This window comes from Amborella trichopoda, chromosome 4 (genome assembly GCF_054954075.1).
Source record: "Amborella trichopoda isolate Santa Cruz 75 chromosome 4, AtrichopodaSantaCruz75HAP2 v2.0, whole genome shotgun sequence".
Taxonomy (NCBI): domain Eukaryota; kingdom Viridiplantae; phylum Streptophyta; class Magnoliopsida; order Amborellales; family Amborellaceae; genus Amborella; species Amborella trichopoda.
This window is the reverse complement of record NC_142339.1, coordinates 20,254,741-20,280,443: the sequence shown is the minus strand read 5'-3', so window position 1 is coordinate 20,280,443 and position 25,703 is coordinate 20,254,741. Positions and strand designations below refer to the sequence as shown.

Below are 25,703 nucleotides of genomic sequence, written 5' to 3'. Positions count from 1 at the left end.
ATGATGACTTTGGTGGACCATATCTTCTTCACAAAAAGTCCATTTTTAATGAGGTCAGAGTCATTGGGCTCATCTCTGAGTTCTCTCTAATCTCACCAAATTGGGTGATTATGGAATGTACATGGAGGAATGGGCAAGGAGAAGAGACAGCGTCCTAGTTCTCCTCATACGATAGCTCTGTTGGACCTCGAGCTCGTATATTTAAATTTGAAAATGGAAATTGACCAGATATGAATGAACAAATCTACAGATCACATAATCATAAAGATATAAGTATGAATTCGAATTCGTGTATAGCTAATCTTGAATTCAAAAGACATGCTCATGAATTCAAATTCATGTGAAGACCCGTGCTTCAACTTGAGTCTGCGTGAGACTAGCTCGTGAAATTTTAATTTTGGTTTGCATATTCAAACAAGAATTCGTGTGGAGATAAGGATGAAAATTAGGATTCTGATCAAAGTATAATATCCTTGTAGTTATCAAGGGAAGATAGTCTATCACCTTGTGAAGACTATAAAAGTCCCATTAATAGTCAAGAGGAGGGGTTGGCGGATTTCTTTGTGATAGGCACTCTTTTGAGGCATATATCTCAATGTTATATTCTTGTTAGAGCATCAATTACAGTGATCAAGATAAAGCGAGATAAAGAGAAAGAGAAAAAGAGATTGATTCTATGTTCTAAATACCCACTTGAGACCTATTCTCGAAATGGAAGCAGACATAGGATTAGCATCCCTATAGTACATCAGGTATACGGGTTGATGTCCCTTTGATGTTATCTCCCTTTATTTAAATTGTAACAAGGGATTAACCCTTGGAACTATATTTGTTCCTAATAATATATGTAAAAAAAAACCTTGTGTTTCTGTTATATGGAAATGCAAGGGCGAATTTGGCTCCGAATGCAATGTTCTTTGATAAAATATTAATTGGAGTCCATACTTGTTTTAAATATTTAAAAACATCCCTCTTTTTAACCATTCACATTTTGGAGCATTCACCGGGGTATTACTAATGGTGTAAATTTCGACAGCATTTGCCATAGACTTGGATATTTGTGGGGGTGTGACCCGGGCTAGGCAACATCTCCCCTAAACCTAGACACTGAGGAGGGGTGTCATGCAAGTTTGGTAGCATTTCCCTTAAACTTAGATGCACTGGAGGTTAAAGTTATCCAATCACCGCTCATTAAGCATAAGATAAATTCTATTTCAAAACTGACAGTTTTCATCCATATATTTTCAAGTAATGCCAAGGGCATTCAAGTAAAAGCATCGTCATAAGCCTCTTTTATCTTTCAAGCGCGGGTATTATGGTAAAACCGAGAAGGTTCATTATCATCCCATCGTCGTTTCAGCATACACCAAGGTGAAAGGACGCCCAAGCGTCACACCCTCTTTAAAACACGTATCTTGTTCCTCATTAATTCAACGCTCTTCATTCTTCAGCCTCAAAGAAGAGAAACCCTCTGGTGACCTTTGGTATTTCCGGTAGCCCTTTGCTAATTCCTATAGATCCTCATCACCTAATAATCTCTTCAAACTGCTTTCAAAACCTTCCGCCAATGCATATATGTATTACTGCATCTCAGAGATCTTCATAACCTTCACTCCAGCGAGTATGAGAGTTTTTTGGCCAATCTCTGCAGTGAGTCAGATACTAAGTCCACTACCTCATCTAGACCTCCTAGGGTAGATTGAGTTGTAGGACCTTATAGCCCAGTTCCCTTGGCCTACTCTACTTCAAGTTGGTCTAAGTCAATTTCTAGTGGGTCCACAGTCCCACGCCTAGTGCTCAACCTATCCAGCTGAGCCCTGTAGTTCAGCAAGACTGCATGGCTCGAGCCACCTTAAATAGTCAGGGAATTTGACCAGGGACCAAGGAACTATGGTTGACCCACCTTCATCATCTAGGTCGAGGAGAGATACTACCTAACTAGGGTCACATCCGCCACAAATTTCTAGGTCTATGGTAAATGCTGCCGACCTAACGATACATCCACCAACACCTAGATTTAGGGGATATGCTGCCCAACCAAGGTCACACCCCCCGCAAACGTCTAGATTTAAGGCAAATGTTTTCGATCTTGTATGACACCCCTCCTCAGTGTCTAGGTCTAGGGGAGATGTTGCTTAGCCAAGGTCGCATGCCCACAAATATTCAGGTCTAGCGAAAATTCTGCCGATTTTTACACCATTAGCAATACCCCGGTGGACTCTCGAAAATGTGAATGGTCAAAAAGAGGGATGTTTTTAAATATTTAAAACAAGTATAGACTCCAATTAATTTTTTATCAAAGAACATCGCATTTGGAGCCAAATTCGCCCATGCATTTCCATAGAACAAAAACACAAGGTTTATATATATATATATATATATATATATATATATATATATATATATATATATATATATATATATATATATATATATATATATATATATATATATATATTATTAGGTACAAAATAGTTCCAGGGGTTCAATCCCCTGTTACAATTTATATTGACCAAATACAACATAAATAAATAAGGCCAATTACCCTTGATTCTGGCCTTGAGACCTCTATATTTGTTTCTAAGAATAAAGACATACATACATATTAAATAAAGGGAGATAACATCAAAGGGACATAAGCCCGTATATCTGATCTTTGAGCAGAATGCTAATCCTATGTCTGCTTCGTTTTCGAGAATACACCTCAGTGGGTGTTTATAACATAGAATTAATCTGTTTTTCTCTTTCTCTTTATCTCACTCTATCTTTCTCAGTATAATTGATACTCTAACAAGAATGTAACGTTGAGATATGTGTCTCAAAAGAGTGCCTATCTCAAAGAAAATCTAACAACCCCTCCTCTTGACTATTTGGGAAATTTATAGTCTTGACGAGGTGATAGACTATCTTTCCTTGATAACTACAAGGATATCATCCTTTGATCTGAATCCTCATTTTCATCCTTATCTCCACACGAATTCATGTTTGAATATGTGAACCGAAATTTGAAATTCATGAGCTGCTTTCACGCAGACTCAAGTTGAAGCTCGGGTCTTCATGGGAATTTGAATTCACGAGCAAGTCTTTTGAATTCAATCTTAACTATATGCGAATTCGAATTCATACTTATCTCTTTATGATTATGCGATCTGCGGATTTGTTCCTTCATATCTGGTAAATATCCATTTTCAAATTTAAATATACTGGCTTAAGGTCCAACGGAGCTATCATATGAGGAGAATCAGGATGTTGTCCCTTCTCATTGTCCATTCATTCAATCTTCTGCTATTTGGTTGGACACACTTTTTCATATCCCCTATCACCTCCTCCATGTATATTCCTTAATCATCCAATTTGGTGAGATTAGAGAGCTCAGAGATGAGCCCAATGACTCAGACCTCATTAAAAATGGACATTTGGTGAAGAAGATATGCTCCACCAAATTCACCATATATCTGCAAGAATATACGTCAACGATACCTAGGAATTGCGGATGCAATGACTTCCCCCACCTGTTTTAAATATTTCCATACCTCTTAAGGGTGATAGAATATTGAGTCAAGGATATAATGGTCCTAGTCCCATGGGAAAATTCCTCATATTTAGGAAGAAATCTCAATTTTGGTGGCCATGTATCGTTCTGTCTACAACACACAAGAAATATGGCTTTTAAGGCTCTAACCGTCGGGCTATACAGATGATGGGTCAAGCTACCTCCAATTGATATGAAATTCAGGGAGAGGTTTATTACGCCTCGAACATGAGTCCCTAAGAATCTAAGCTTAATCTCAAAACCATCAAGTCGGGGTGTCAGTCAAGGCATATCTAGACTGATGATGGATATAGAAATGGGTTAATCCAAGTCCAAATATCGCCCAAGTCATATCACCCCTGGACTTTAAAGCATATAAGACCTCAACATGTATATCTTAAAAGATTTACCTCAATATATCTACATATGATGAGGTTTCCCCTATGCTCCATCTGTTAAAGCCCTATTATCTTTAACAACAGATGGATTTAAAGGAGTTATATCACATCACACCTAGAACTCTTCAGTATCCAGTGGAGAGGCATTTGTGTGCTATGGAGCATATGCATTTCAGAGTTCCGTCTCAAATAGACACGGGTATAACTAACGGTAAATGCTAAAATTAAGTAATATCTGTTGCTCCATATATTACATAGATAGGCATGTATAGGACCGTAGCGGTATATGTATCCTAGAATCTGTCTCAAGATGAGATGGCTTTAATAACTTAAGTTAACCTTGAATATACTTAGTTGATGTGCTATTAGAATTATATCTTTATTAGTCGTGAGTAAGAACATTTAGGGGCTAACTGACGAATCAAGACTCCACATGCATATCAGGCCTCTCATATGATGTATCTTGATCATATCATATATATCATATCATATGGGGCGTGTCTGAGTAGGTATTACCAAGAACAATACTCATATCTTTTATCGACTGTGAGTTAAGATAGCTGTCCAACTCACATCATGGGCTTTGATGTACAATATTTCAGTATATCGAGCATTTATCCATCCTTTCATGTTTACAACAAGTTTACATGTCCTAATTGATGGTGTGTTTAGAATGCATCTAATCATGTATGTAACTAAAAACACACCCAACTCCCTATCCCTCCAAAGTCGCCTGACCGACGCAATCATCTTGAACCAAGTTGACCTACTCAAGGTGAGAGTCTAGCCCAACCAAGTTAGGTTCCTTCAAAGACCCACATTAGGATCTCTAGGAGTCAGAATCTGAGCCATCATGACTCATCCAAATGAGGCATGTATTTCAAGTTCCCTAGGTTCGATCTACAACCTCAGGAACCTCACTTTTGTTAAGGCCTTCTTGAGGTGTCTTGGCCTCCTTGAGCCACACAACCCACCAAGGTTCTAAGCCGTTGCTCAGGCCAAAGTCAAGGAGCCTCTTTTTCCCTTGACTAACAGTCTTGTCAATTCAACCCCATGGCAAGCCGGTACTGCAAAACCTCTCGTTTTGAACTTCCCATAGAACCGGCTCGACCACAGAATACACCTTATCATAACTAGTTCAGACCTGACACTCCTCGAGTCACATACAACTAACCACCGGTGCTGTCTCTTTAAGCCGCCCCTGTTTCATACCATCACTTGTAGGTGGCTTATTTAGCTCTTGCACCAACTCAGTCATTCCAGTCGGCTCCCTACCCCTCGGCTGGATCACCGACCTCTAGTTATCCATATCAGGGGTATCCTATACACTAAGCCCCAGTAGTCCACTTTCAGTCACCGACCCCATCTTATGGCTCCTCCAATTGAGGTCGCTCCTTAGACCCATCAGTTTTACCCCCCGGCTTAGGCACATTGCTTGTGCCAACTTCATATCTGGCTCCAGCTTTCCTAGCCCAGACCTCTTTGCTTGTGTCACCTCCTAAACTGGCTTTGGCCACTTCGTAGGCTTAGCTTGCCCCTAATCCGGTGCAGCCCACATCAACTACATCTTTTGTACCTCAAACTATGCCATCAGTTTCGGGCAACTTGTAGACCACTGAGGTTGATACCCCTGTGTCAAGTAAGCTCGTCCAACTGAAAAGAAACTTATCATCATTCAAAGAAACTTTAGCTAAAATTGGAGCTTGAAATACCCTCCTTATAATACCTTGCATTAAAGATAGTTGGGGATGTCGAACCCCTTCCTCCAAATTTCGTATTACCAAATTCGACAACAAGCTCAATGGAAAAGTTGACCCTGACAGCCATGTTACTGCTGACGTATCTAGCATTGGAAGAGAATCCATACCGTCTCATGAACTTGTTTCAATACATGCTCTCCGGACAACCTCTAATGTGGTTCCAAGAAGTATCAAAATATCCTAATCAGAGTCCTAGTGAGTTGCTTCGGTATTTTGTAAAACAATATTGCAGAAAGAAGCAACAACCAATGACCCTTGGGGAGTTGTTGGGGAAGAAACAATATGTAGGTGAGTCATTCCCTGACGTTGCCAACCTATTCAGGGAGACCTCATCTAAGGTCATTGATTGCGCACTTCTTGAAACTTCACAAATGAGTTTGTGCCTGGAGATTTCTCTATTCCACCACTAGTGCGACACTAAAAAATCCAATAGTGGCCGCACCATCCCAAGTAAAGCCAAAGAGCAATAATAACAACAAGATAAATAATACAACTGCCCAAGTAAGCTAAATTGTCGTAGTGCTAGCTTCGCCCCAAGCACAAAGGAATAACAATCAACCTAGGGGCACCAATAGAACCAATAATTTCGATAACAATGCAAATATCGAAGGCAAGAAACCCTTTATGGATGATAAGCTTCGACCATTTCTAGAACCTCTCTCCACTATAGTGTGGTTTGCTAGTACATTGGCTTTAGCCCATAGAGAGCAATCTGAAGTTACAGACCTAAGGCCGCTAGTTTGTTGCTTTAGCCCATAGATAGAGCGGTCCAAGGTTAAGGACATCCGACAACTAGTCCTATGTCTTTAGGCCACATAGAGAATGGTCCAAGGTCCCTAACCTCAACCATCCATAATTCTAGGTACACCCTATGTTTGAGAAAATAATAAAAAAATAATAAATTACAACAAGTCCTATGTTGGTAAAATAAGGCTAAGGGGAAAATTGAAAAAATTAATAAAAAGACGAGGGGGCCGACCTAGGCCACAATATTTGAGAAAATATGAACCTTCATGTATTTTCATATTAATGTTTGCGTCCATACGTAATTTTTCCTAATTGTAACTCTGTCCATTTTAATTTTTTGTTAGCCAACCATTTCGTCACTTCCATCTCCAACTTCCATCTCCAAGATGGATGCGACATGCTCCAGAGGAAAGAATAGTGGAAATGCATTTCCTTGATGCACAAACTACTCTTCCAACATTTATTTCGCAACTGCAAGGACATGATCTAGGAACACCTTAAATGTTATGCTTGTGTATTTCTTCAAACATGTGACAATTTGGAAACCCGTTTCCAATTCATGTGAATTTCATAGTTTATATTGCCATTTCCATTATATAAGGAAAAGGCTCATGCCGTGGTGAAAGTAGAGTGTTACAACTCTATTAGAGTCGTGATACTTTAAGGGCATTTTAAGAAAAAAAAAAGAGATGTGGGTCTAGATGTAATTGTAGAAGAATTCGGGTATTTTATAAAATATTTAAAGCATATACATTTAAGGTGGCGCGTCTCTAAATTTTGCGAGAAGATTTAGTCTCGGAATTGGAAACCTTATAATGGCTTGAAAATTCATGTTTAACCTTAATTACGTAATTTTAAAATTTAAAAGCGATGCCGATTGAGCATATCTATAAATGCTTGAAAATCTTGAAAATAGATGGGTCAGGTAGCATGTTAAGGCTTGAAATTGTTTTTGCTTCTTTGCATCTTCAAATCTCGAGGTCGAGATGATTAATCGAAAGGTTGTCCATATTCGAAACACTCTTTTCTACTGGGTTTTTTACATGCACATTACTATTGTAGTATAAGGTTCCAATTATATTAAAAATTTTCCAATCTTTTGTGACTTCCCTTTAATAATTGGATGCGGCTTCTATGAGGCCTAGATGCAATGAAACATAATAATGACAAAACTCGTCTGGAAAGCACCTGGGCATAAAAATCCTCATGATGGCTCTAAAAATCAATTTTTCAATATTGATTATGAAATTTGAAGCTCAAAAAATTGCACAGAACAAGAGGATCTTGAATTCATTTTTTTAGGGCAAATTGGATGGCCTAGATAATGTGTTACAAAATTCACTATTTTTGGAATTTGAAATCAAAATTTTTTTCTTTTGACAACCATAATGGCCATGGCCGAGATGATAAATTTGAAGATTTTTCCGAGCAAGAACTACCATTTTTGGTGAGTTCCGAGGTGAGGCTTTGCTTATTATAATGAGGCTGCAAACCTATTAAATCATTTAACTAAAAATATCTCTTTGGATAATTTCTTAAAAGAGCATTTTGGTCTTAAAGACATTGAGAGTACCAAGGAGGAGTCAAATGTGAAGAGAATGGAGCTAACGCCATGGTGGTAGTACCACCAAGTTCCAGTTGAAGGTCACGGTCATGTCCTCGCGCTTCTTCATGTTAATGGAGACGAGAATGCTCTCATAGTTCCGTAACCATCGATCCATCGTCCAATTTCGCATCAGACGCCCAAGAATTGCAAGCGAGAGCTTGGATGAATAACATGAGAAAGCAAAGTAGAAGAACAAGTTTAGAATTCAAGAATTTCACTCTAAATGCCCAAGTATACAAAAGTCTAAGATAGACCATTACAAATGACTTGGGTTCTTTACATAGAGCAATCACTAAACAAGGGTGGAATGCTCAAAAACACCTAAAATTGTCAAAAACTGTATATTTTATGAATTAAAATATTAATCCCAATTTTTGATCAAATGACAAAATACCCCTAAACACCTTTCAACAAATGATAAAACCATCCCTCTATGAGGGGCTTCTTGCCATTGCTAGGCTCGAGAGTTTTTCGGACGCTTACGGTGGTAATTCAGGTGATCAATCATCCTAGAATCAATGCTTTAACTATTGCGCATGTTTTGATACCCTTTAATCATCTTGAAACAATTTGTTTTTAGAAAGAACTCAAAATCCTGTCAAGTCCATAAACTTTGTGATTCTTTAACCACCAATCCGACACGATCTATGATTTTTCAAGCCTTCTTTTTTATCACAAATTGAAGAGGATACTATGACGATCATTTTGTAATAAATTTCATCTATTTTGGTTTCTGTTTGAGCACATTCCAATTTTAAAAGTTCACCGGAAAATGGCATTCTAGCGACTAAAAAAGTAAGTCATTTCCGACCTTAAAATTCTTGTAATTCGGGCTTCGATTATACATAAAAATTATATCAAATTGATGCTTATCGAAACACGGTCACAATAGACCTATACTTGGCCGACATCGGCTTCTTGAGCTATGGCCTCTGAAATAATTGTATGTTCTTCTTTATAAAATCTGAATTTTCATGTTTGGATTCCATATTCTTTCTCGAACTTCTCTCGTTTCAGGTCACGCCATGATGCGTGTCATATGTCAAAATGAGCGGGTCATCGAGATCTAGCTCGTATCCGAATTAACCTTGATTGGACACAAAACCAACACGTTAGGAGCATATGAAAACCATCCTGAAATGATAAAACACAATTTCTATAAATGGAAACTAGTTCACCGAGGCTGCACCGTAATAGTGTAAAACCTATCATTTTATGGTATGTTAGGCCCATAATTGTCGCAGAGGGTCCGATTGAGCCCAAATTTAGTGCCTAAAGGTTTTTCGACATTCCAGATCTTAGGGTAGTTGTCTGATACTGTTTTGAGACCCAAAAAATGGGGCTATAGTTATACGGTCCATTTTCAACATGACATGAAGTGGATTTAAAAACTATTTTTCATCCTGATCATATCAAAACTCATCAGAATGTGTCGAAACTTTGTGGGCATCTTTAGGGCATCAAAAACTACCCTCTCATGCAATTGAGGCCATTCTGACACTTTGTCAATGGTCACTCAATTTGAGGCTTTTTGTTACAGTGTTCCCATGGTCGGACGACATCTTGGGCACTGGCAGGATGAGGTTACTATCGGCTCTCTCCTTAATCGCCCTGGGGATACAAGTATGTCAAAAATGACTTGTAACAAGCATGTGCCAGGAGAATTCTCTGCTAGGAATTCAGCCATGGGCTACGACCTTTCTCATTTCAACAAATGATCAATCAAGTCGCTCTTTATGAAAAGTCAAAGGTTGCTATCGTCATTACAAAGCCTAAAAATCCGACAAGCCGCACCATCCCAAGTGAAACCAAAGCGCAATAAAAATAACAAGATAATAATATTACTGCCCAGGTAAGCCAAATTGTTGTAGTGTCAGCTCCACTCCAAGCACAAAAGAATAGCAATCAGCATACGGGCACCGGTACAACCAATAATTTCAATATCAATGCAAATATCAAGAAACCCTTTTCAGAAGTTAAGCTTCCACCATTGTCGGAACCTCTCTCAACTATAGTGTGGTTTGTTAGTACTAATGCTTTAGCCCACAGAGACTGCAATCTGAATTTAGGGACCTACAACTACTAGTTTGTGGCTCGCATAACATGAGCGGTGCAAGGTTAAGGACATTCGACAACTAGTCATATGTCTAAAGGCCACGTAGAGAATGGTCCAAGCTCCCTGGCCGTATAAGCATCCATAAGTGACTTAATTCCTGGTCACAATCCTATGTTTGAGAAAACACAAACAAAAAATTAAATTAAAACCAGATCTATGTTGGTAAAATTAGACTTACGGAAAAATTGGGTAAAATATCAAAAACATGAAGGGGACTAACCAGGGCACAATATTTGGGAAAGCATGTACCTTTTGTGTTTTCTAATTAATTTTTCCATCAGTACACAATTTTTCCTAATTTTGTCTCTTTCCATTTCAAATTTTTGTTGAGCTACCATTGTGTCACATCCATCTCCAAGATGGATGCAACAATCTTTAGAGGACACTATAGTGGAAATGCATTCCTGATGCACAAATTACTTTTCCAACATTATTTTGCAATGATATGGAAATAACCTTTGACTGCAATAAGGAATACCTTAAATATTGACTTGCCATAAAGAACACCTTCAATATTACGCGGAACACCTTAAATATTATGCTTGTATATTTCTTCCAACAGGTGACAATTTGGAATTTCCAATCATAGTGAATTTTGTAGTTTGGATTGCCATTTCCATGTATATTATGAAAAAGGAGAGCAAGTGAGAGGGAGAGTGAAAGTGAGAGAGAGAAAGAGGTCATACCGTGATGAAAGTAGAGACTGTTACAGTTATACTAGAATCTTAAGAAAAAAAAGGAGAAGTGGGTGTAGATGTAATTTTAGAAGAAATCGTGTATTTTACAATTTTTTTAAAAATCTTCATGATGGCTCCAAAATCCATTTTAATGATTGCTCCAAAATCCAATTTAACATCGATTATCAAATTTGAAACTCAAAAAATTGCATATATGTTGAGTATCTGGGAATACGTTTTTTTAGGGCAAATGGACGGTCTAGTTAATATGTTACAGTATACACTATGTTTTGAACTTGAAACCCTCTTTTGTTTTTCTACTACCACAATTGCCAAGTCCAAGATGATAAATTTAAAGATTTTTCGGAGCCAAAACTACCATCTTCGGTGAGTTTTGAAGTGAGGCTTTGATTATTATGATGAAGCTGCAAACCTATCGAATCATTTAACTTAAAATATTTCTCTGGATATTTACTTATAAGAGCATTTTGGACATTTATGTATTTTCTTATTAATATTTGCATCCATACGTAATTTTTCCTAATTTTATTTTAATTTTTTGTTGGCCTACCATTTCGTCACTTCCATCTCCAAGATAGCTGCGACATGCTTAAGAGGAACAATAGTGGAAATGCATTTCCGTGATGCACAAAATACTTTTTCGACATTATTTCGCAATTGCAAGGACATGATTTAGGAACACCTTAAATAGGGCAAGCTTTCTATGCTTCCCCTACTGCATGGAAGTTCTATCCTCCCCCTTATCCAAATGTCCATTCTGAATGAAGGGCTAATATTGTCTCAATCACAATGTCACGTCTCTACACTATTTTATTTTTAATTTTATTTATAAACTATTTTGACACCAAATTTTGGACGTCCATTCTTCTATTAAACTCACACTAGCAAAAAATATAAAAAAAATATTTTCAATAAAATAAAATGATCAAAATGACCCTGAAATATTTAACGGGTATTTTGGTTATTATATTTCATCAAAAATTTATTTTTTATATTTTTAATAGGTGCATTCCAATGACAAGATGGCATGTACCAAATTTCATATTCATAAAATTTGTATAAAAAACTAAAAATAAAATACTTTGAGATGTTAAATCTAAGATCGAACGGTGAGTGGCTCTCTTGATAAAAAATTGACGGCTGGATGGTAGGAGGAGGATAGAACTTCTATGCTGTCGAAAAAGTATAAAAACTTTCTCCCCTTAAATATTATGCTTGTGTATTTCTTCAAACATTTGAAAATTTGGAAACCCGTTTCCAGTCAATGAGAATTTCATATTTTGGATTGCCATTTCCATAATATATAAGGAAAAAGGAGAGCAAGTGAGAGAGAGATGGGTCATGCCGTTGTGAAAGTAGAGAGTGTTACAATTCCACTAGAATCGTGATACTTTTAAGGGTATTTTAAGAAAATAAACGAGATGTGGGTGTAGATGTAATTGTAGAAAAATTTGGGAATTTTACAAATTATTTAAAGGATAAACATGTAAGGTGTGTCTCTAAATTTTGTGGGAAGATTTAGTCTCGGAGTTGGAAACCTTATAATAGCTTGAAAATTCATGTTGAACCTTAATTATGCAATTTTAAAATTTAAAAGCGATGCGAATTGAGCATATCTATAAACGCTTGAAAATCTTGAAAATAGATGGGCTAGGTAACATGTTAATAGATGCACTATTTTAGGATTTGAAATTCTTTTTGCTTCTTTGCATCTTCAAATCTCGAGGTCGAGATGATTAATCGGAAGGTTTTCCAAATTGGAATTTCCAAATTGGAAACAATCTTTTCTACTAGGTTTTTGACATGCACCTTACTTTTGTGGTATATGGTTCCAATATTATATAAATTTTTTCCAATCTTTTGTGACTTCCCTTTAATAATTGGATGCGGCTTCTATAGGTCCTAGATGTAATGAAACATAGTAATAACAAAACTTGTCTGGAAAGCACCTGGGCATAAAAATCCTCATCATGGCTCTGAAATCAATTTTTAATATTGATTATGAAATTTGAAGCTCAAAAAATTGCACAAAACATGAGGATCTAAAACACATTTTCTTTTAGGGAAAATTGGATGGTCTAGATAATGTGTTACAAAATTTACTATTTTTGAAACATGAAATACAAATTTGTTTTTTTTGACAACCATAATGGCTAAGGACGAGATGATAAATTTGAAAATTGTTTGGAGAAAGAACAACCATTTTCGGTGAGTTTTGAGGTATCATGAAGAGGCTGCAAACCTATCAAATCATTTAACTAAAAATATTTCTCTGGATAGCTTCTTATAAGAGCATTTTGGTCCTAAAGACATTGAGAGTACCGAGGAGGAGTCGAATGTGAAGAGAATGGAGCCAAAGCTATGGTGGTAGTTCCACCATGTTCCAGTTGAAGGTCACGGCCACGTCCTCGTGCTTCTTCATGTTAACAGAGACGAGAATGCTCTCTCAGTTTCGTAATCTTCGATCGATCGTCCAATTTCGCATCTGAAGCCCAAGAATGGTAAGCGAGAACTTGGATGAATAGCATTAGAAATATCACGGCGTGGCATTTCTTTGCCAGTCCAAAACAGAGAAGCCCCAGTGCAATATAACGCCCTCCCTCTCTCTCGCTCGCTAAAATCAGAGTGCTCATCCTTTTCTGTGTGTGTCTATGTCTCATATATATAAACCACTCACTCGAGCCAGATCTCTCCCCTCCCTCTCTCTCTCTGTGACACTCTGATTCATGAATTCTCCAAGAATGAGGAGATGGCTCGTAGAATCAGCCATGGCCATTCCTGCCCAAAGGGAAGAGGCTCGTGAGGAAAACTTATTCATGGCGATGTTGACCGAGATGGTAGACAGATTCGACGACATGGCCGACTACATGACCACCATCTCATGCACAACTGGCAATCAACCACTCAACAGAAAGGAGCACAACATGCTTTCTTGGCCTTCCAATCCCTAGTCCAGCCTCGCAAGGCCTCATGGCGTGAGATTAAAAACATAGAAAGGGTCGAGGATGAACCCCTGCTTGGCCATCATTATGGATTATCTCTCACGAATCGAGTCCGAGATCGTTTCCATCTGTGAGGATGTCCACCATCTTCTCGACTCCTACCTCATTCCATCTGAAGACTCTGCCGAAGCCAGGGTCTTCCACTGGAAGATGAAGGCCGACTACTTTCGGTACCTCGCTGAGATCAAGACCGACGAACAAAAGCTATTTGGGGCCTACAAAGCCCACTTGAACTATGAAGGGGGCCATGGTAACAAACTCTTGGGGCATTTCTTTCTTATTTCTTGGTTTTCTTTTCTATCTAGATCAATTTTTGGTGTTTCTTCATGTCTACTCAAGAAAGTGAGGAGGGTTTGATCTAGTGTTAGCCTCTCTTCAGAGAATCGCTAAAGTGGATCTGAGACCTGCAAACCCCACCAGGCTAGTGGCTGCTCTCAATTTTGCGGTATTCAAAGCGGATATCCTCAACTCCCCCGAAGACGCCTATGCTTTGGCTGTAGAGGTGCTTTGGCTGTAGAGGTGCTTCCTTCGTACCTCCATTTCTTTTCTGTGAATCTTTTTTTTAATCTTTTCCTGTTCCATTTTGGGTTTAAAACTCGGAATATTGGAGAATGGTTCTTTCCTTTTTCTTGGGTTTTCTTTTTTCTTTCTGTGTGTTATGGCATGATCGTAAAAAGGTCTATGGGCTTGTGTGATCAGTCGTTCGAAGAGGGCTTAGAGGGGTTGGATGAGCATGAAGATGACCTCGATGAGAGAGGGTCCATCATGTACTCCATTTCCAATAATATAGAACTCTGGACCTCAGACTAATGTCCAGGAGGTCTTTCTCTCACACTTCTCCTTCCAATTAGTCACCATCTACTGACCTTCCCTATCTGATTACTTGTGGATCTGTTGGTTTGTTTACAGGTTGAAGGGGATCAATATATCGAAGAGGCCCAAAGGGGGGAAAAGTAGTCGAGTTTGGTCTCGGATTCTCTTGCCCCCGTCGGCGAAGAAAACGAAGACGAGCAGCCTTCCAACCCACTATATCTTACAAGATGTTAGTGCAAAACTTTGTTGTTATATTTTGGGGGCTGTTTAGGCATTTATGCAAAATTTTGAGCTAACAGAGCACCATGTGAGGCAGCAACTCAATTATTCCATTGATCATTCAATCTGTATTTGGGTGTATACCCAGGATCTTTATTTCTTTGTTTCATGTTTTTGGGTGAATTTCAATATCTTAGCTTTTATAAATTCAAAATTATTTTTTTATTTCTTAACATTGTTCGTTTAGTGATAATAAAGCCATCTAAAAAAATTAAAATTCATAAAATCCTTCTATGACCTAGATCTAAGTTGGTGGTTAGTTATCTGTTTTGTTGTGAAGAATGTTAAGAAATTCACACCTCCAATTCTATTATGGAGTGACGGATTTCAATCCCTGCTATCTTTTTTTTTTTTAATATGATGGTTTTTGGATTGGATTTAAGAAAAGTGATTCCGATGAATAGGCGTGGAAGAGTTGAGGGCATGGCTATATATTAGAGAGGGATGGAATGGAATGATTATGCAGTGACAATTGGTGAAAGAAAGATTAGCGTGAACTTGCCGAGGAATGTACCACCTGCCTCAAATTTTAGATATATCGGCAAGCTTTTTATGGTTCTCCTGTATCATAGAAGTTTTATCCTTCCCATTATCCCACCATCTATTCTGAATGGAGGGCTAAGATTGCCCCAATCACAATGTCATGTCTCTACACTATTTTATTTTTAATTTTTTTTTTGTAAACTATTTTCACACCAAATTTTGGTCGTCCATTCCTCTATTAAACTCGTACTTGCAAAAAAAAAAAAAAAAAAATTAATAAAATAAAATGACCAAAATACCCCTGAAAATTTCAAGGGGTATTTTGGTCACTATATTTTATCGAAAATTTATTTTTAATATTTTTTATAGGTGCACCTCAATGAAAATATGATACATACCAAATTTCATATTCATATAATCAGTATAAAAAAAAAAAAAAAAAAAATACTTTGAGATGTCGGCTAAGATCAAACGGTGAGTGGCCCTCTTGATCAAAATTGGATGGTAGGATAATCTGGGAAGGATAGAACTTCTATGTTGTAGGGGAAACATAGAAACCTTTCCCATATCTAATTAGTATAATACTTATAAAATTAAAATATTACCGGACAACTATGACCATGTGATGAACCTTGAACGGTGATGAGCTGCGGCTGAAGTGTTTTGTAGATGCTTCTATATATATATATATTGAAAAAGCTGGGGTTAGCCCACTAGCTCATATGAACATATGAACCCAACGGCTCAGATTGAATATGGGCCAACTTGAGGATCATAGATGTTCGATAGTACTTGAATTTTTTTTTTACAAATCCAATATAACGGTTGTATCATAGTATAATGCAATGAAACGTCTAGAAAACCATGTTTGTGGTATTTGTCGGATCCCAAATTTTACACACACTCTCTCTTCATCTCAATAAATCAATCCCCCTGCCCCCTCCCCAAAAAAAAAATCAATTTGAACCCAAGATATGGTCAAAATGAGTCCCCTCCAAAAATGAATCTGGACCATTCATTTTGTGAATTTCATGATCTTAGCCTTTATAAACTCAATATCATTTTTTTATTTTTTTAACATTACTCATCTAATGATAATAAATCCATCTAAAAAAATTGGAAATGAAAAAATCCTACTAAGGCCTAGATCTAAGCATCTCAGTAAAATGAACGGCCTATGTTAATTTGGCTAAAAAATTACTTCCTAGGTTGTATTTTCAATTCTGTCTTTCTTTGCGATTATTCATTAGAATGAAAAGAGTGTATATTTCAAAATTTGGATCAAAAAAATGGCCATTAGATGGTTTTTTTAAGGTTGTTGCATCATATTATTATAGAACGATTGCCTGAAATCATTACATATATATAACGATTGCATGAAATCATGATATATATATATATATATATATATATATATATATATATATATATATATATATATATATATATATATATATATATATAGAGGGAGTAGATTGAGTATGCCCACTAGCTAACTGCTACAGTAAACACTAATGGCCCAAATAGAATCTGGGCCGATTTGACGGTCACGACCTCTTTTCGTGTTTGAATTTTAATTTTTGTCTATAAATCCAAATCACTTGAAATTTTAGGTGTATGTTCTTCTTATCAAAGATCACCTATTAAAAATATAAAAAAATAATCCGAAAAAATAAAATTGACCAAAATACCCCTGAAATGTTTCAGGGGTATTTTGATCAATGTTTTCATGTAAAATATTTTTTTTTATATTTTTTGAAGATTCATATATATGTTTTGTACACACGCTCCAAATTTCCAATTATTTCGATTTGTAAAAAGAACAATTAAAAATTAAGCACTACTAGACATCCAAGATCGTTAGATCGTCTCAGATTCAATCTGGGTTGTTGGCGTTTACTGCAACAGTACGCCATTGGGGTGACATGATCTTTTCTCATATATATATATAAGAAAATATGGGAAAGGTTTCTATACTTCCCCTACAACATAGAAGTTCTTCCCCTACCATCCAGCCGTCCAATTTTGATCAAGAGAGCCATTCACCATTTGATTTTAGATTCGACGTCTCAAAGTATTTAATTTTTAGTTTTTTTTTATACAAATTTTATGAATATGAAATTTGATACGTGCCATCTTCTTATTGGGGCTCACCTATAAAAAATATTAAAAAATAATTTTTCGATAAAATATAATGATCAAAATATCCCTTGAAACTTTCAAGGATATTTTGGTCATTTTAATTTTTTTGAAATATTGTTTTAATATTTTCCACTAGTGCGAGTTTAATAGAGGAATTTAGTGTCAAAATAGTTTATAGAAAAAAATTAAAAATGAAATAGTGTAGAGATGCGACATTGTTATTGGGGCAATCTTAACCCTCCATTCCGAATGGATAGTTGGATAAAGAGAAGCATATAAGTTTTATGTTGTAGGGGAAGCATAGAAAGCTTGCCATATTTTCATTCTTCATCAACCTTGAAAAGTGTCGATGCCTTCTTTCTCTCTCTCTCTCTCTCTCTCTCTCTCTCTCTCTCTCTCTAAGCTGTCAATGTATTTCTTTTGATCATGTCCCTCTTCTCCTTAACTTTGATGGTTTTTTGTCTAGACCGTCCCCATTTAGATTTGAATTGGCGTGGCTATCAAATAGATATTTATTCAGCTTGATTAAAGATTTCTGGAAAAATACTACCATTGATGGTTGGAAAGGTTTCCAAATTTCAAAGAACCTCCAACTATCGAAACAAAGGATTATTACTTGGAAGATGAATGTTTGAAAAGATTTACAATCTAAAATTGGGACAACAAAGTCTCATATAGAGGAGCTAGTACTGTTCAGTTTATAGGAGGTCCTCTAACACATGATCAATTCAGAGATAGAAGCTTATGGGTGGCTACGTATAAACAATTGCTTAATTTGGAAGAAATTCATTGAAAATAAAGATCTCGTGTGAAATGGCTCAAAAAGGGAGATAAAAACACGAGATTCTTCTATGCTATTGCAAATACAAGGAAAACGGGTAACTCAATTCAAAGCCTCCGTATTGAAAGAATAGACTGTGACAACATGTCAGAGGTTGAAAGGTGGTCGGTTGATCATTTCAAGAAATCTTATGAGGCCGATAGTGGGATGCAACTATCTATTCAAGATCTACCTTCTACTAGGTTGCCATTAGAACAAGCTCAATGGTTGAAGAGAAAATTTGAAAAGCAAGAAATTAGAGATACATTCTCTTGCCCAGGCAGAGATAAGGCTCTTGGACTAAATGGATACCCAATGACTTTTTTCAAATTTTTTGGGATATTTTTAAATATTATATTGTTTAATTATTTGAAGAATTTTATTGGAGATGTTAAATTAACTACCCTTGAGAATTTATGGGGGTAATTTTGGTTAATTTATATTTTACGAATTAGTTTTTTTCATATTTTTATTAGGTGCGTATCACTAAGATATACACATGCTCCAAATTTGAGATGATTTATATTGGAAACAAAAGAAAACAAAAATTGAAACATTACTGGACCACTACCACCGTGCGATGAAGTTTGGTTGGTAATTAGGATAGGTGAAATGACTGTTTATTTTTTCCTATAGGCATTTTGTAGTATCTTCATATATATATATATATATATATATATATATATATATATATAGGGAAAATATGGGTTTAGCCCACTATCTCATACAAACATTCTAGTCCAACGGCTTTGAGTGAATTTAGGACGATTTGAAGATCACAGATGTCTGATAGTGTTTGAATTTTATTTATTTTTATACAAATCTAAATCACTTGAAATTTTAGGTGTGTGTTCTTCTCATAAAGTCTCACCTAATAAAAATATAAAAAAAAATTATTCACAAAAATATTTTTATCAAAATACCCCTAAAGTTTTTTGGGGGTATTTTGGTCACTTTATTTCTGGTACAATATTTTTTTTGATATTTTTTAAAGATTCATCTATTTTTAATAAACACATGTCTAAAATTTCAAGTGATTTGGATTTATAAAAAAACAAATAAATATTAAACACTATCGGACATTTGCGATCATCAAATCGACCCATAATCAATCTGAGACGTTGGACTCATTATTCACATGAGCTAGTGGGCTAATCCCATCTTTTCCCATATATATATATATATATATATATATATATATGTGGGCAATGATTTCATGCAACCATTGTATAGTAATATGATGCAACAACCTTAAAAAACCATTTTATAGCCAATTGTTTGATCCAAAATTTGAAATATACACTCTTTTCACTCTAATGAACAATCGTAAAAAACGAAAAAATTGAAAACCCAACCTAGAGAGTGCTTTTTTAGCCTAATTAACATAGGCCGTTCATTTTGGTGAGATGGTTAAATCTAGACTTTAGAAGGATTTTTTTATTTTCAATTTTTTTGGATGGATTTATTATTATTAGATGAACAATGTTAAAAAAGAAAAAAACTGATTTTGAGTAAAGGCTAAGATTTTGAAATTCACAAAATGAAAGGTCGAGATTCATTTTTGGAGAGGATTCATTTTGACCATATTTAGGGTTCAAATTGAAGTTTGTTTTTTGGGGAATGATTATTCAGATGAAGAGAGTGTGTGTGCAAAATTTGGGGTTATACAAATATCACAAAAATGGTTTTCAAAGAGTGTCATTGCATTTGAGTAATATATGGAAGCATCTACAAAACGACTATAGGTGAAGTTCTCTTCACTTACACTTCATCACCGTTCAAAGTTCATCATACGGTCACAATTGTCTATTTAAATTTTCATAATTATTGTACAAATTAGATATATCTCAAATTTGAGGCGTGTGTGCATTCCCCGGCAAGTTCAAGCTAATTTTTCTGTGTAATCATTCCAGTCCCTCTCTCTCTCTAACATATACCCGTGCCCTCAACTCTTCCACGCCTATTCATCGGAGTCACTTTTCTTAAATCCAATCCAAAATCCGTCATACTAAAAAGAAAGAAGGGATTGAAATCCGTCACTCAGAAAAGAATTGGAGGTGCAAATTTCTTAACATTCTTCGCAAGAAAACAGATAACTAACCACGAACTGAAATGAACCCCTTCCACTGACGACATACTGAAAGAAATTGCTTTTTATGCCGTGTACATGAAGCAAAGAAACACAGATCCTGGGTATACACCACAAAACAGATTGAATGAATCAATGGAATAATTGAGTTACTGCCTCACATGGTGCTCTGTTAGCGCAAACTTTTGCATAAATGCATAAACAGCCCCCAAAAAATAACAACAAAAGAAACGAAAAACTCTCACCATGTCGTGACTGGAATCAGTTTTGCACCAAAATGAAAAAAGGAATTCTTGGGAAGATAGTGGGTTGGAAGGCTGCTCGTCTAGGTTTTCTTTGTGGACGGGGACACGAGAATCCGAGAACAAACTCGACTACTTTCCCCCCATTCGGCCTTTTCGATATTGTGATCCCCTTCAACCTGTAAACAAACCAACAGATCCACGAGTTATCAGATAGGGAAGCTCAGTAGATGGTGATTAATGGAAGGAGAAATGTGAGAGAAAGACCTCCTGGACCTTAGTCGGAGGTCCAGAGTTCTATATTATCGGAAATGGAGTACGTGATGGACCCTCTCTCATCGAGGTCATCTTCATGCTCATCCAACCCCTCTAAGACCTCTTGGAACGACTGATCACACAAGCCCATAAACCTTTTTACGATCATGCCATAACACACAGAAAGAAAAAAGGAGAAAACCCAAGAAAAAGGAAAGAACCATTCTCCAATATTCCGAGTATTAAACCCAAAATGGAACAGGAAAAGATTAAAAAAAAGATTCACAGAAAAGAAATTGAGGAACGAAGGAAGAACCTCTACAGCCAAAGCATAAGCCTCTTTGGTGGAATTGAGGATATCCGCTTTGAATACCGCAAAATTGAGAGGTGCCCCTAGCCTGGTGGTGTTTGCAGGTCTCAGTTCCGCCATCGTGATTATCTGAAGAGAGGCAAACACCAGATCAAACCCTCCTCACTTTCTTGAGTAGACATGAAGAAACCCCAAAAATTGATCTAGATAGCAAAGAAAACCAAGAAATAAGAAAGATATGCCCCAATAGTTTGTTTCCATGGCCCCTTCATAGTTCAAGTGGGCTTTGTAGGCCTCAATTAGCATTTGTTCATCGGTCTTGATCTCAGCGAGGTACCCAAAGTAGTCGGCCTTCATCTGCCGGTAGAAGACCCTGGCTTTGGCAGAGTCCTCAGATGGAATGAGGTAGGAGTTGAGAAGATGGTGGACACGCTCACAGATGGAAACGATCTCGGACTCGATTCGTGAGAGCTAATCCGTAATGATAGCCAAGCAGTGGGGTTCTTCCTCGACCCTTTCTATGTCTTTAATCTTGCGCCATGAGGCACTGCGAGGCTTGACCAGGGATTTGAAGGCCAGGAACAGCATGTTGCGCTCCTTTCTGTTGAGTGGTCAATGGCCGGTTGTGCATGAGATGGTGGTCATGTAGTCGGCCATGTCATCGAATCTGTCTACCATCTCGGACAACATCGTCATGAATAAGTTTTCCTCACGAGCCTCTTCCCTTTGGCCCGGAATGGCCATGGCTGATTCTACGAGCCATCTCCTCATTCTTTGAGAATTCATGAATCAGTGAGTGTGTCACAGAGAGAGAGAGAGAGAGCTCTGGGTCGAGTGAGTGGTTTATATATATGAAACATAGACAGAGATAAAAGGATGAGCATTCTGATTTTAGAGAGAGAGAGAGAGGGCTCTATATTGCATTGGGGCTTCTCTGTTTTGGCCTGGCAAAGTAATGCAACGCCGTGATATTTCTCATGCTATTCATCCAGGATCTCGCTTGCAATTCTTGGGCTTCAGATGCGAAATTGGATGATCGATCGAAGGTTACGGAACTGAGAGATATTCTCATCTCCGTTAACATGAAGAAGCGCGAGGACGTGGCCGTGACCTTCGACTGGAACATCGCGGAACTACCAGCATAGCGTTAGCTCCATTCTCTTCACATTTGACTCCTCCTTGGTTCTCTCAATGTCTTTAGGACTACAATGCTCTTATAAGAAATTATCCAGACAAATATTTTAGTTAATTGATTTGATAGGTTTGCAGCCTCGTCATAATAAGTAAAGCCTCACCTCAAAACTCACACAAAATGGTAGTTCTTGCTTGGAAAAATCTTCAAATTTATCATCTCGTCTTTGGCCATTATGGTGTTCAAAAGAAAAACATTTGTATTTTATGTTCCAAAAATAGTAAATTTTGTAACACATTATCTTGACCATTCAATTTTCCCTAAAAAAAAACATGTGCTCTAGATCCACATGTTTTGTGCAATTTTTTTAGATTTAAATTTTATAATCAATATTGAAAATTGATTTCAAAGCCATCAGAAGGATTATTAAAGGGAAGTCACAAAAGATTGGAAAAAAAATTATATAATGTTGGAACCTTAAACTACAAAAGCAGAAAAGAGTGTTTCCAATTTGGAAACCTTCCGATTAATCATCTCGACCACGAGATTTGAAGATGCAAAGAAGCAAAAAGAATTTCAAGTCCTAAAGTAGTGCATCTATGAACATGTTTCCTGGCCCATCTATTTTCAAGATGTTCAAGCGTTTATAGATAGGCTCAATCGGCATCGCTTTTAAATTTTAAAATTGCACAATTAAGGTTGAACATGAATTTTCAAGACATTATAAAGTTTCCAACTCCGAGACTAAATCTTCTGGCAAAATTTAGAGACGCACCACCTTACATGTATATCCTTTAAATAATTTGTAAATATCCGATTTCTTCTACACCCACATCTCGTTTTTTTCTTAAAATGCCATTAGCATATCACGATTCTAGTAGAATTGTAACACTCTCTACTTTCACAACGACATGACCCCTCTCTCTCTCTTGCACTCCTTTTTCCTCATATAATGGGAATGGCAATCCAAACTGTGAAATTCACATGAATTGGAAAATTGTCACATGTTTGAAGAAATACACAAGCATAATATTTAAGGTGTTCCTAGGTCAAGTCCTTGCAATTGCGAAATAATGTTGGAAAAGTAGTTTGTGCATCAGGGAAATGCATTTCCACTACTGTTGCCTCTGAAGCATGTCCCAGCCATCTTGGAGATGTAAGTGACGAAATGGTAGGCCAATAAAAAATTAAAATGGATAGAGTTAAAATTAGGAAAAATTATGTATGGACGCAAAAATTACTATGAAAATGCATAAAGGTCCATATTTTCTCAAATATTGTGGCCTAAGTCTGTCCCCTTCGTCTTTTTATTTCTTTATTAAATATTCCCCTTAGCCTCATATTACCAACATAGGACATGTTCTAATATAATTATTTTTTAATTATTTTCTCAAACATAGGGTTGTGACCTTGAATTAAGTCACTTATGGATGGTTCTGAGGTCAGGGACCTTGGAGCATTCTCTATGTGGCCTAAAGACATAGGACTAGTTGTCGGATGTCCTTAACCTTGGACCGCTCTATCTATGGCCTAAAGCCACATATTAGCGGTCTTAGGTCTATAACTTCAGATTGCTCTCTGTGGGCTAAAGCTGTAGTACTAGCAAACTACGCTATAGTCGAGAGAGCTGCTTGCAATGGTTGAAGCTTATGATCCATAAAGGTTTCTTGCCTCCAATATTGGCATTGTTATCGAAATTATTCGTTCTAATTGTGCCCTTAGGTTGATTCTTATTCTTTTGTGCTTGGGGTGGAGCCGACACCATGACAATTTAGCTTCCTTGGGCTGTAGTATTATTTATCTTGTTGTTATTGTTGCTCTTTGGTTTCACTTGGGATGGTGCTGCCACTGTCGGATTTTCCGGTTTCGCATTAACGACAGCGACCTTTGACCTTTCATAAAAAGTGATTTGGTTGATCATTTGTTGAAATGAAAAAGGTCGTAGCTCGTGGCTAAAGATGTTCATGTACTCTTATAGAGAATTCTCCAGGCACAAGCTCATATGTGAAGTTTCAGGAAGTGCACAATCAATGACTTTTGATGCGGTCTTCCTGAATAGGTTGGCGAAGTCAGGGAATGACTCACCTACATTTTGTTTCTTCCCCACCAACTCCCTGAGGGTCATTGGTTGTTGCTTCATTCTGCAATATTGTTTGACAAAATACCGAATCAATTCACTAGGACTTTGGTCAAGATATTTTGATACTTCTTGGAACCACGTTAGAGGTTGTCCGGAAAGAGTGTATTGGAACATGGTCTTGAGACGGTTTGGTTTTTTACTTCAAGATCTAGAACAGTCAATTGGTAAGCAGTGACATGGCTGTTAGGGTCACTTTTCCCATTGAACTTGTCGTCGAATTTTGGTAATACGAAACTTGGAGGAAGGGGTTCGACATCCCCAACTATGTTTAATGTAAGATCTTGGAGGGAGGGTATTTCAAACTCCAATCATAGCTAAATTTTCTTTGATTGCTAATAAGGTTCTTTTTTGTTGAATGAGCTTAGTTGACTCAGGGGTATCAACCTCAGTGGTCTACTGGTTGCCGGGAATTGATGGCAATGTTTGAGGTACAATAGATGCAGTTGATGTGGGTTGCATCAGACTCGGGGCAAGCTGAGTCTGCGAAGTGGCCTGAGCCAGTTTAGAAGGTGACACAAGCAAAGGGGCCTGGGCGGGGACGGTTGGAGCCTGATATGAAGTTGGCACAAGCAAAGGTGCCTAGGTCGGTGGGTAAAACTGATAGGTCTAATGAGAGACTTGAATTGGACAAGCCATAAGCCGGGGTCGGTGACTGGAAGTGGACTATTGGGTTTAGTGTATAGGATACCGCAGGTATGGATGACTAGAGGTCGGTGGTCTGGTCGAGGGGTAGGGAGCCAACTGGAACGAATGAGTTGATGCAAGGCTAAATAAGCCACCTGAGAATGATGGTATGAAATTGGGGCGGCCTAAAGAGACTGCATCAATGGGTGGTTGTCTGTGTCGTGAGGAGTGTCAGGTTTGGACTGGTTATGAGACGGTTGATCACGTGGTCGAGCCGATTCTATGGGAAGTTCAAGACAAGAGGTTTGGCAGTACCCGCTTCCCAATGTGGTTGAACTGACAAGACTGTTAGTTAGGGGAAAAAGAGGCCCCTTGACTTTGACCTGAGCGACGGCTTGGAACCCAGGTGGGTTGTGTGGCTCAAGGAGGCCAACACGCCTCAAGAAGGACTTAACAAAAGGGAGGTTCTTGAGGTTGTAGATAGAACCTAGGGAACTCCAACTGCATGCCCCATT

At 37.4% G+C, this 25,703-nt stretch overlaps 1 long non-coding RNA gene and 1 other non-coding gene across 3 annotated transcripts; one reads left to right on the top strand and one right to left on the bottom strand.

Annotated features, from left to right (window-relative positions):
- Nucleotides 1-12,968: 12,968 nt before the first annotated feature.
- LOC18423383 (uncharacterized) lies at nt 12,969-15,121 on the top strand. 2 transcript variants are annotated; one of them, XR_002282590.2, is made up of 4 exons: nt 12,969-14,109; nt 14,239-14,378; nt 14,559-14,679; nt 14,769-15,121. It is a non-coding gene; the product is annotated as an uncharacterized LOC18423383 (transcript). The 2 variants fall into 2 exon arrangements; XR_016053327.1 differs by having other exon boundaries at nt 14,239-15,121.
- Nucleotides 15,122-20,187: 5,066 nt separating this feature from the next.
- Nucleotides 20,188-20,783, bottom strand: LOC110007949 (uncharacterized). The gene is made up of 3 exons (XR_016053328.1): nt 20,731-20,783; nt 20,498-20,585; nt 20,188-20,404 (listed from the first exon to the last, which is right to left on the bottom strand). It is a non-coding gene; the product is annotated as an uncharacterized LOC110007949 (long non-coding RNA).
- Nucleotides 20,784-25,703: the final 4,920 nt, after the last annotated feature.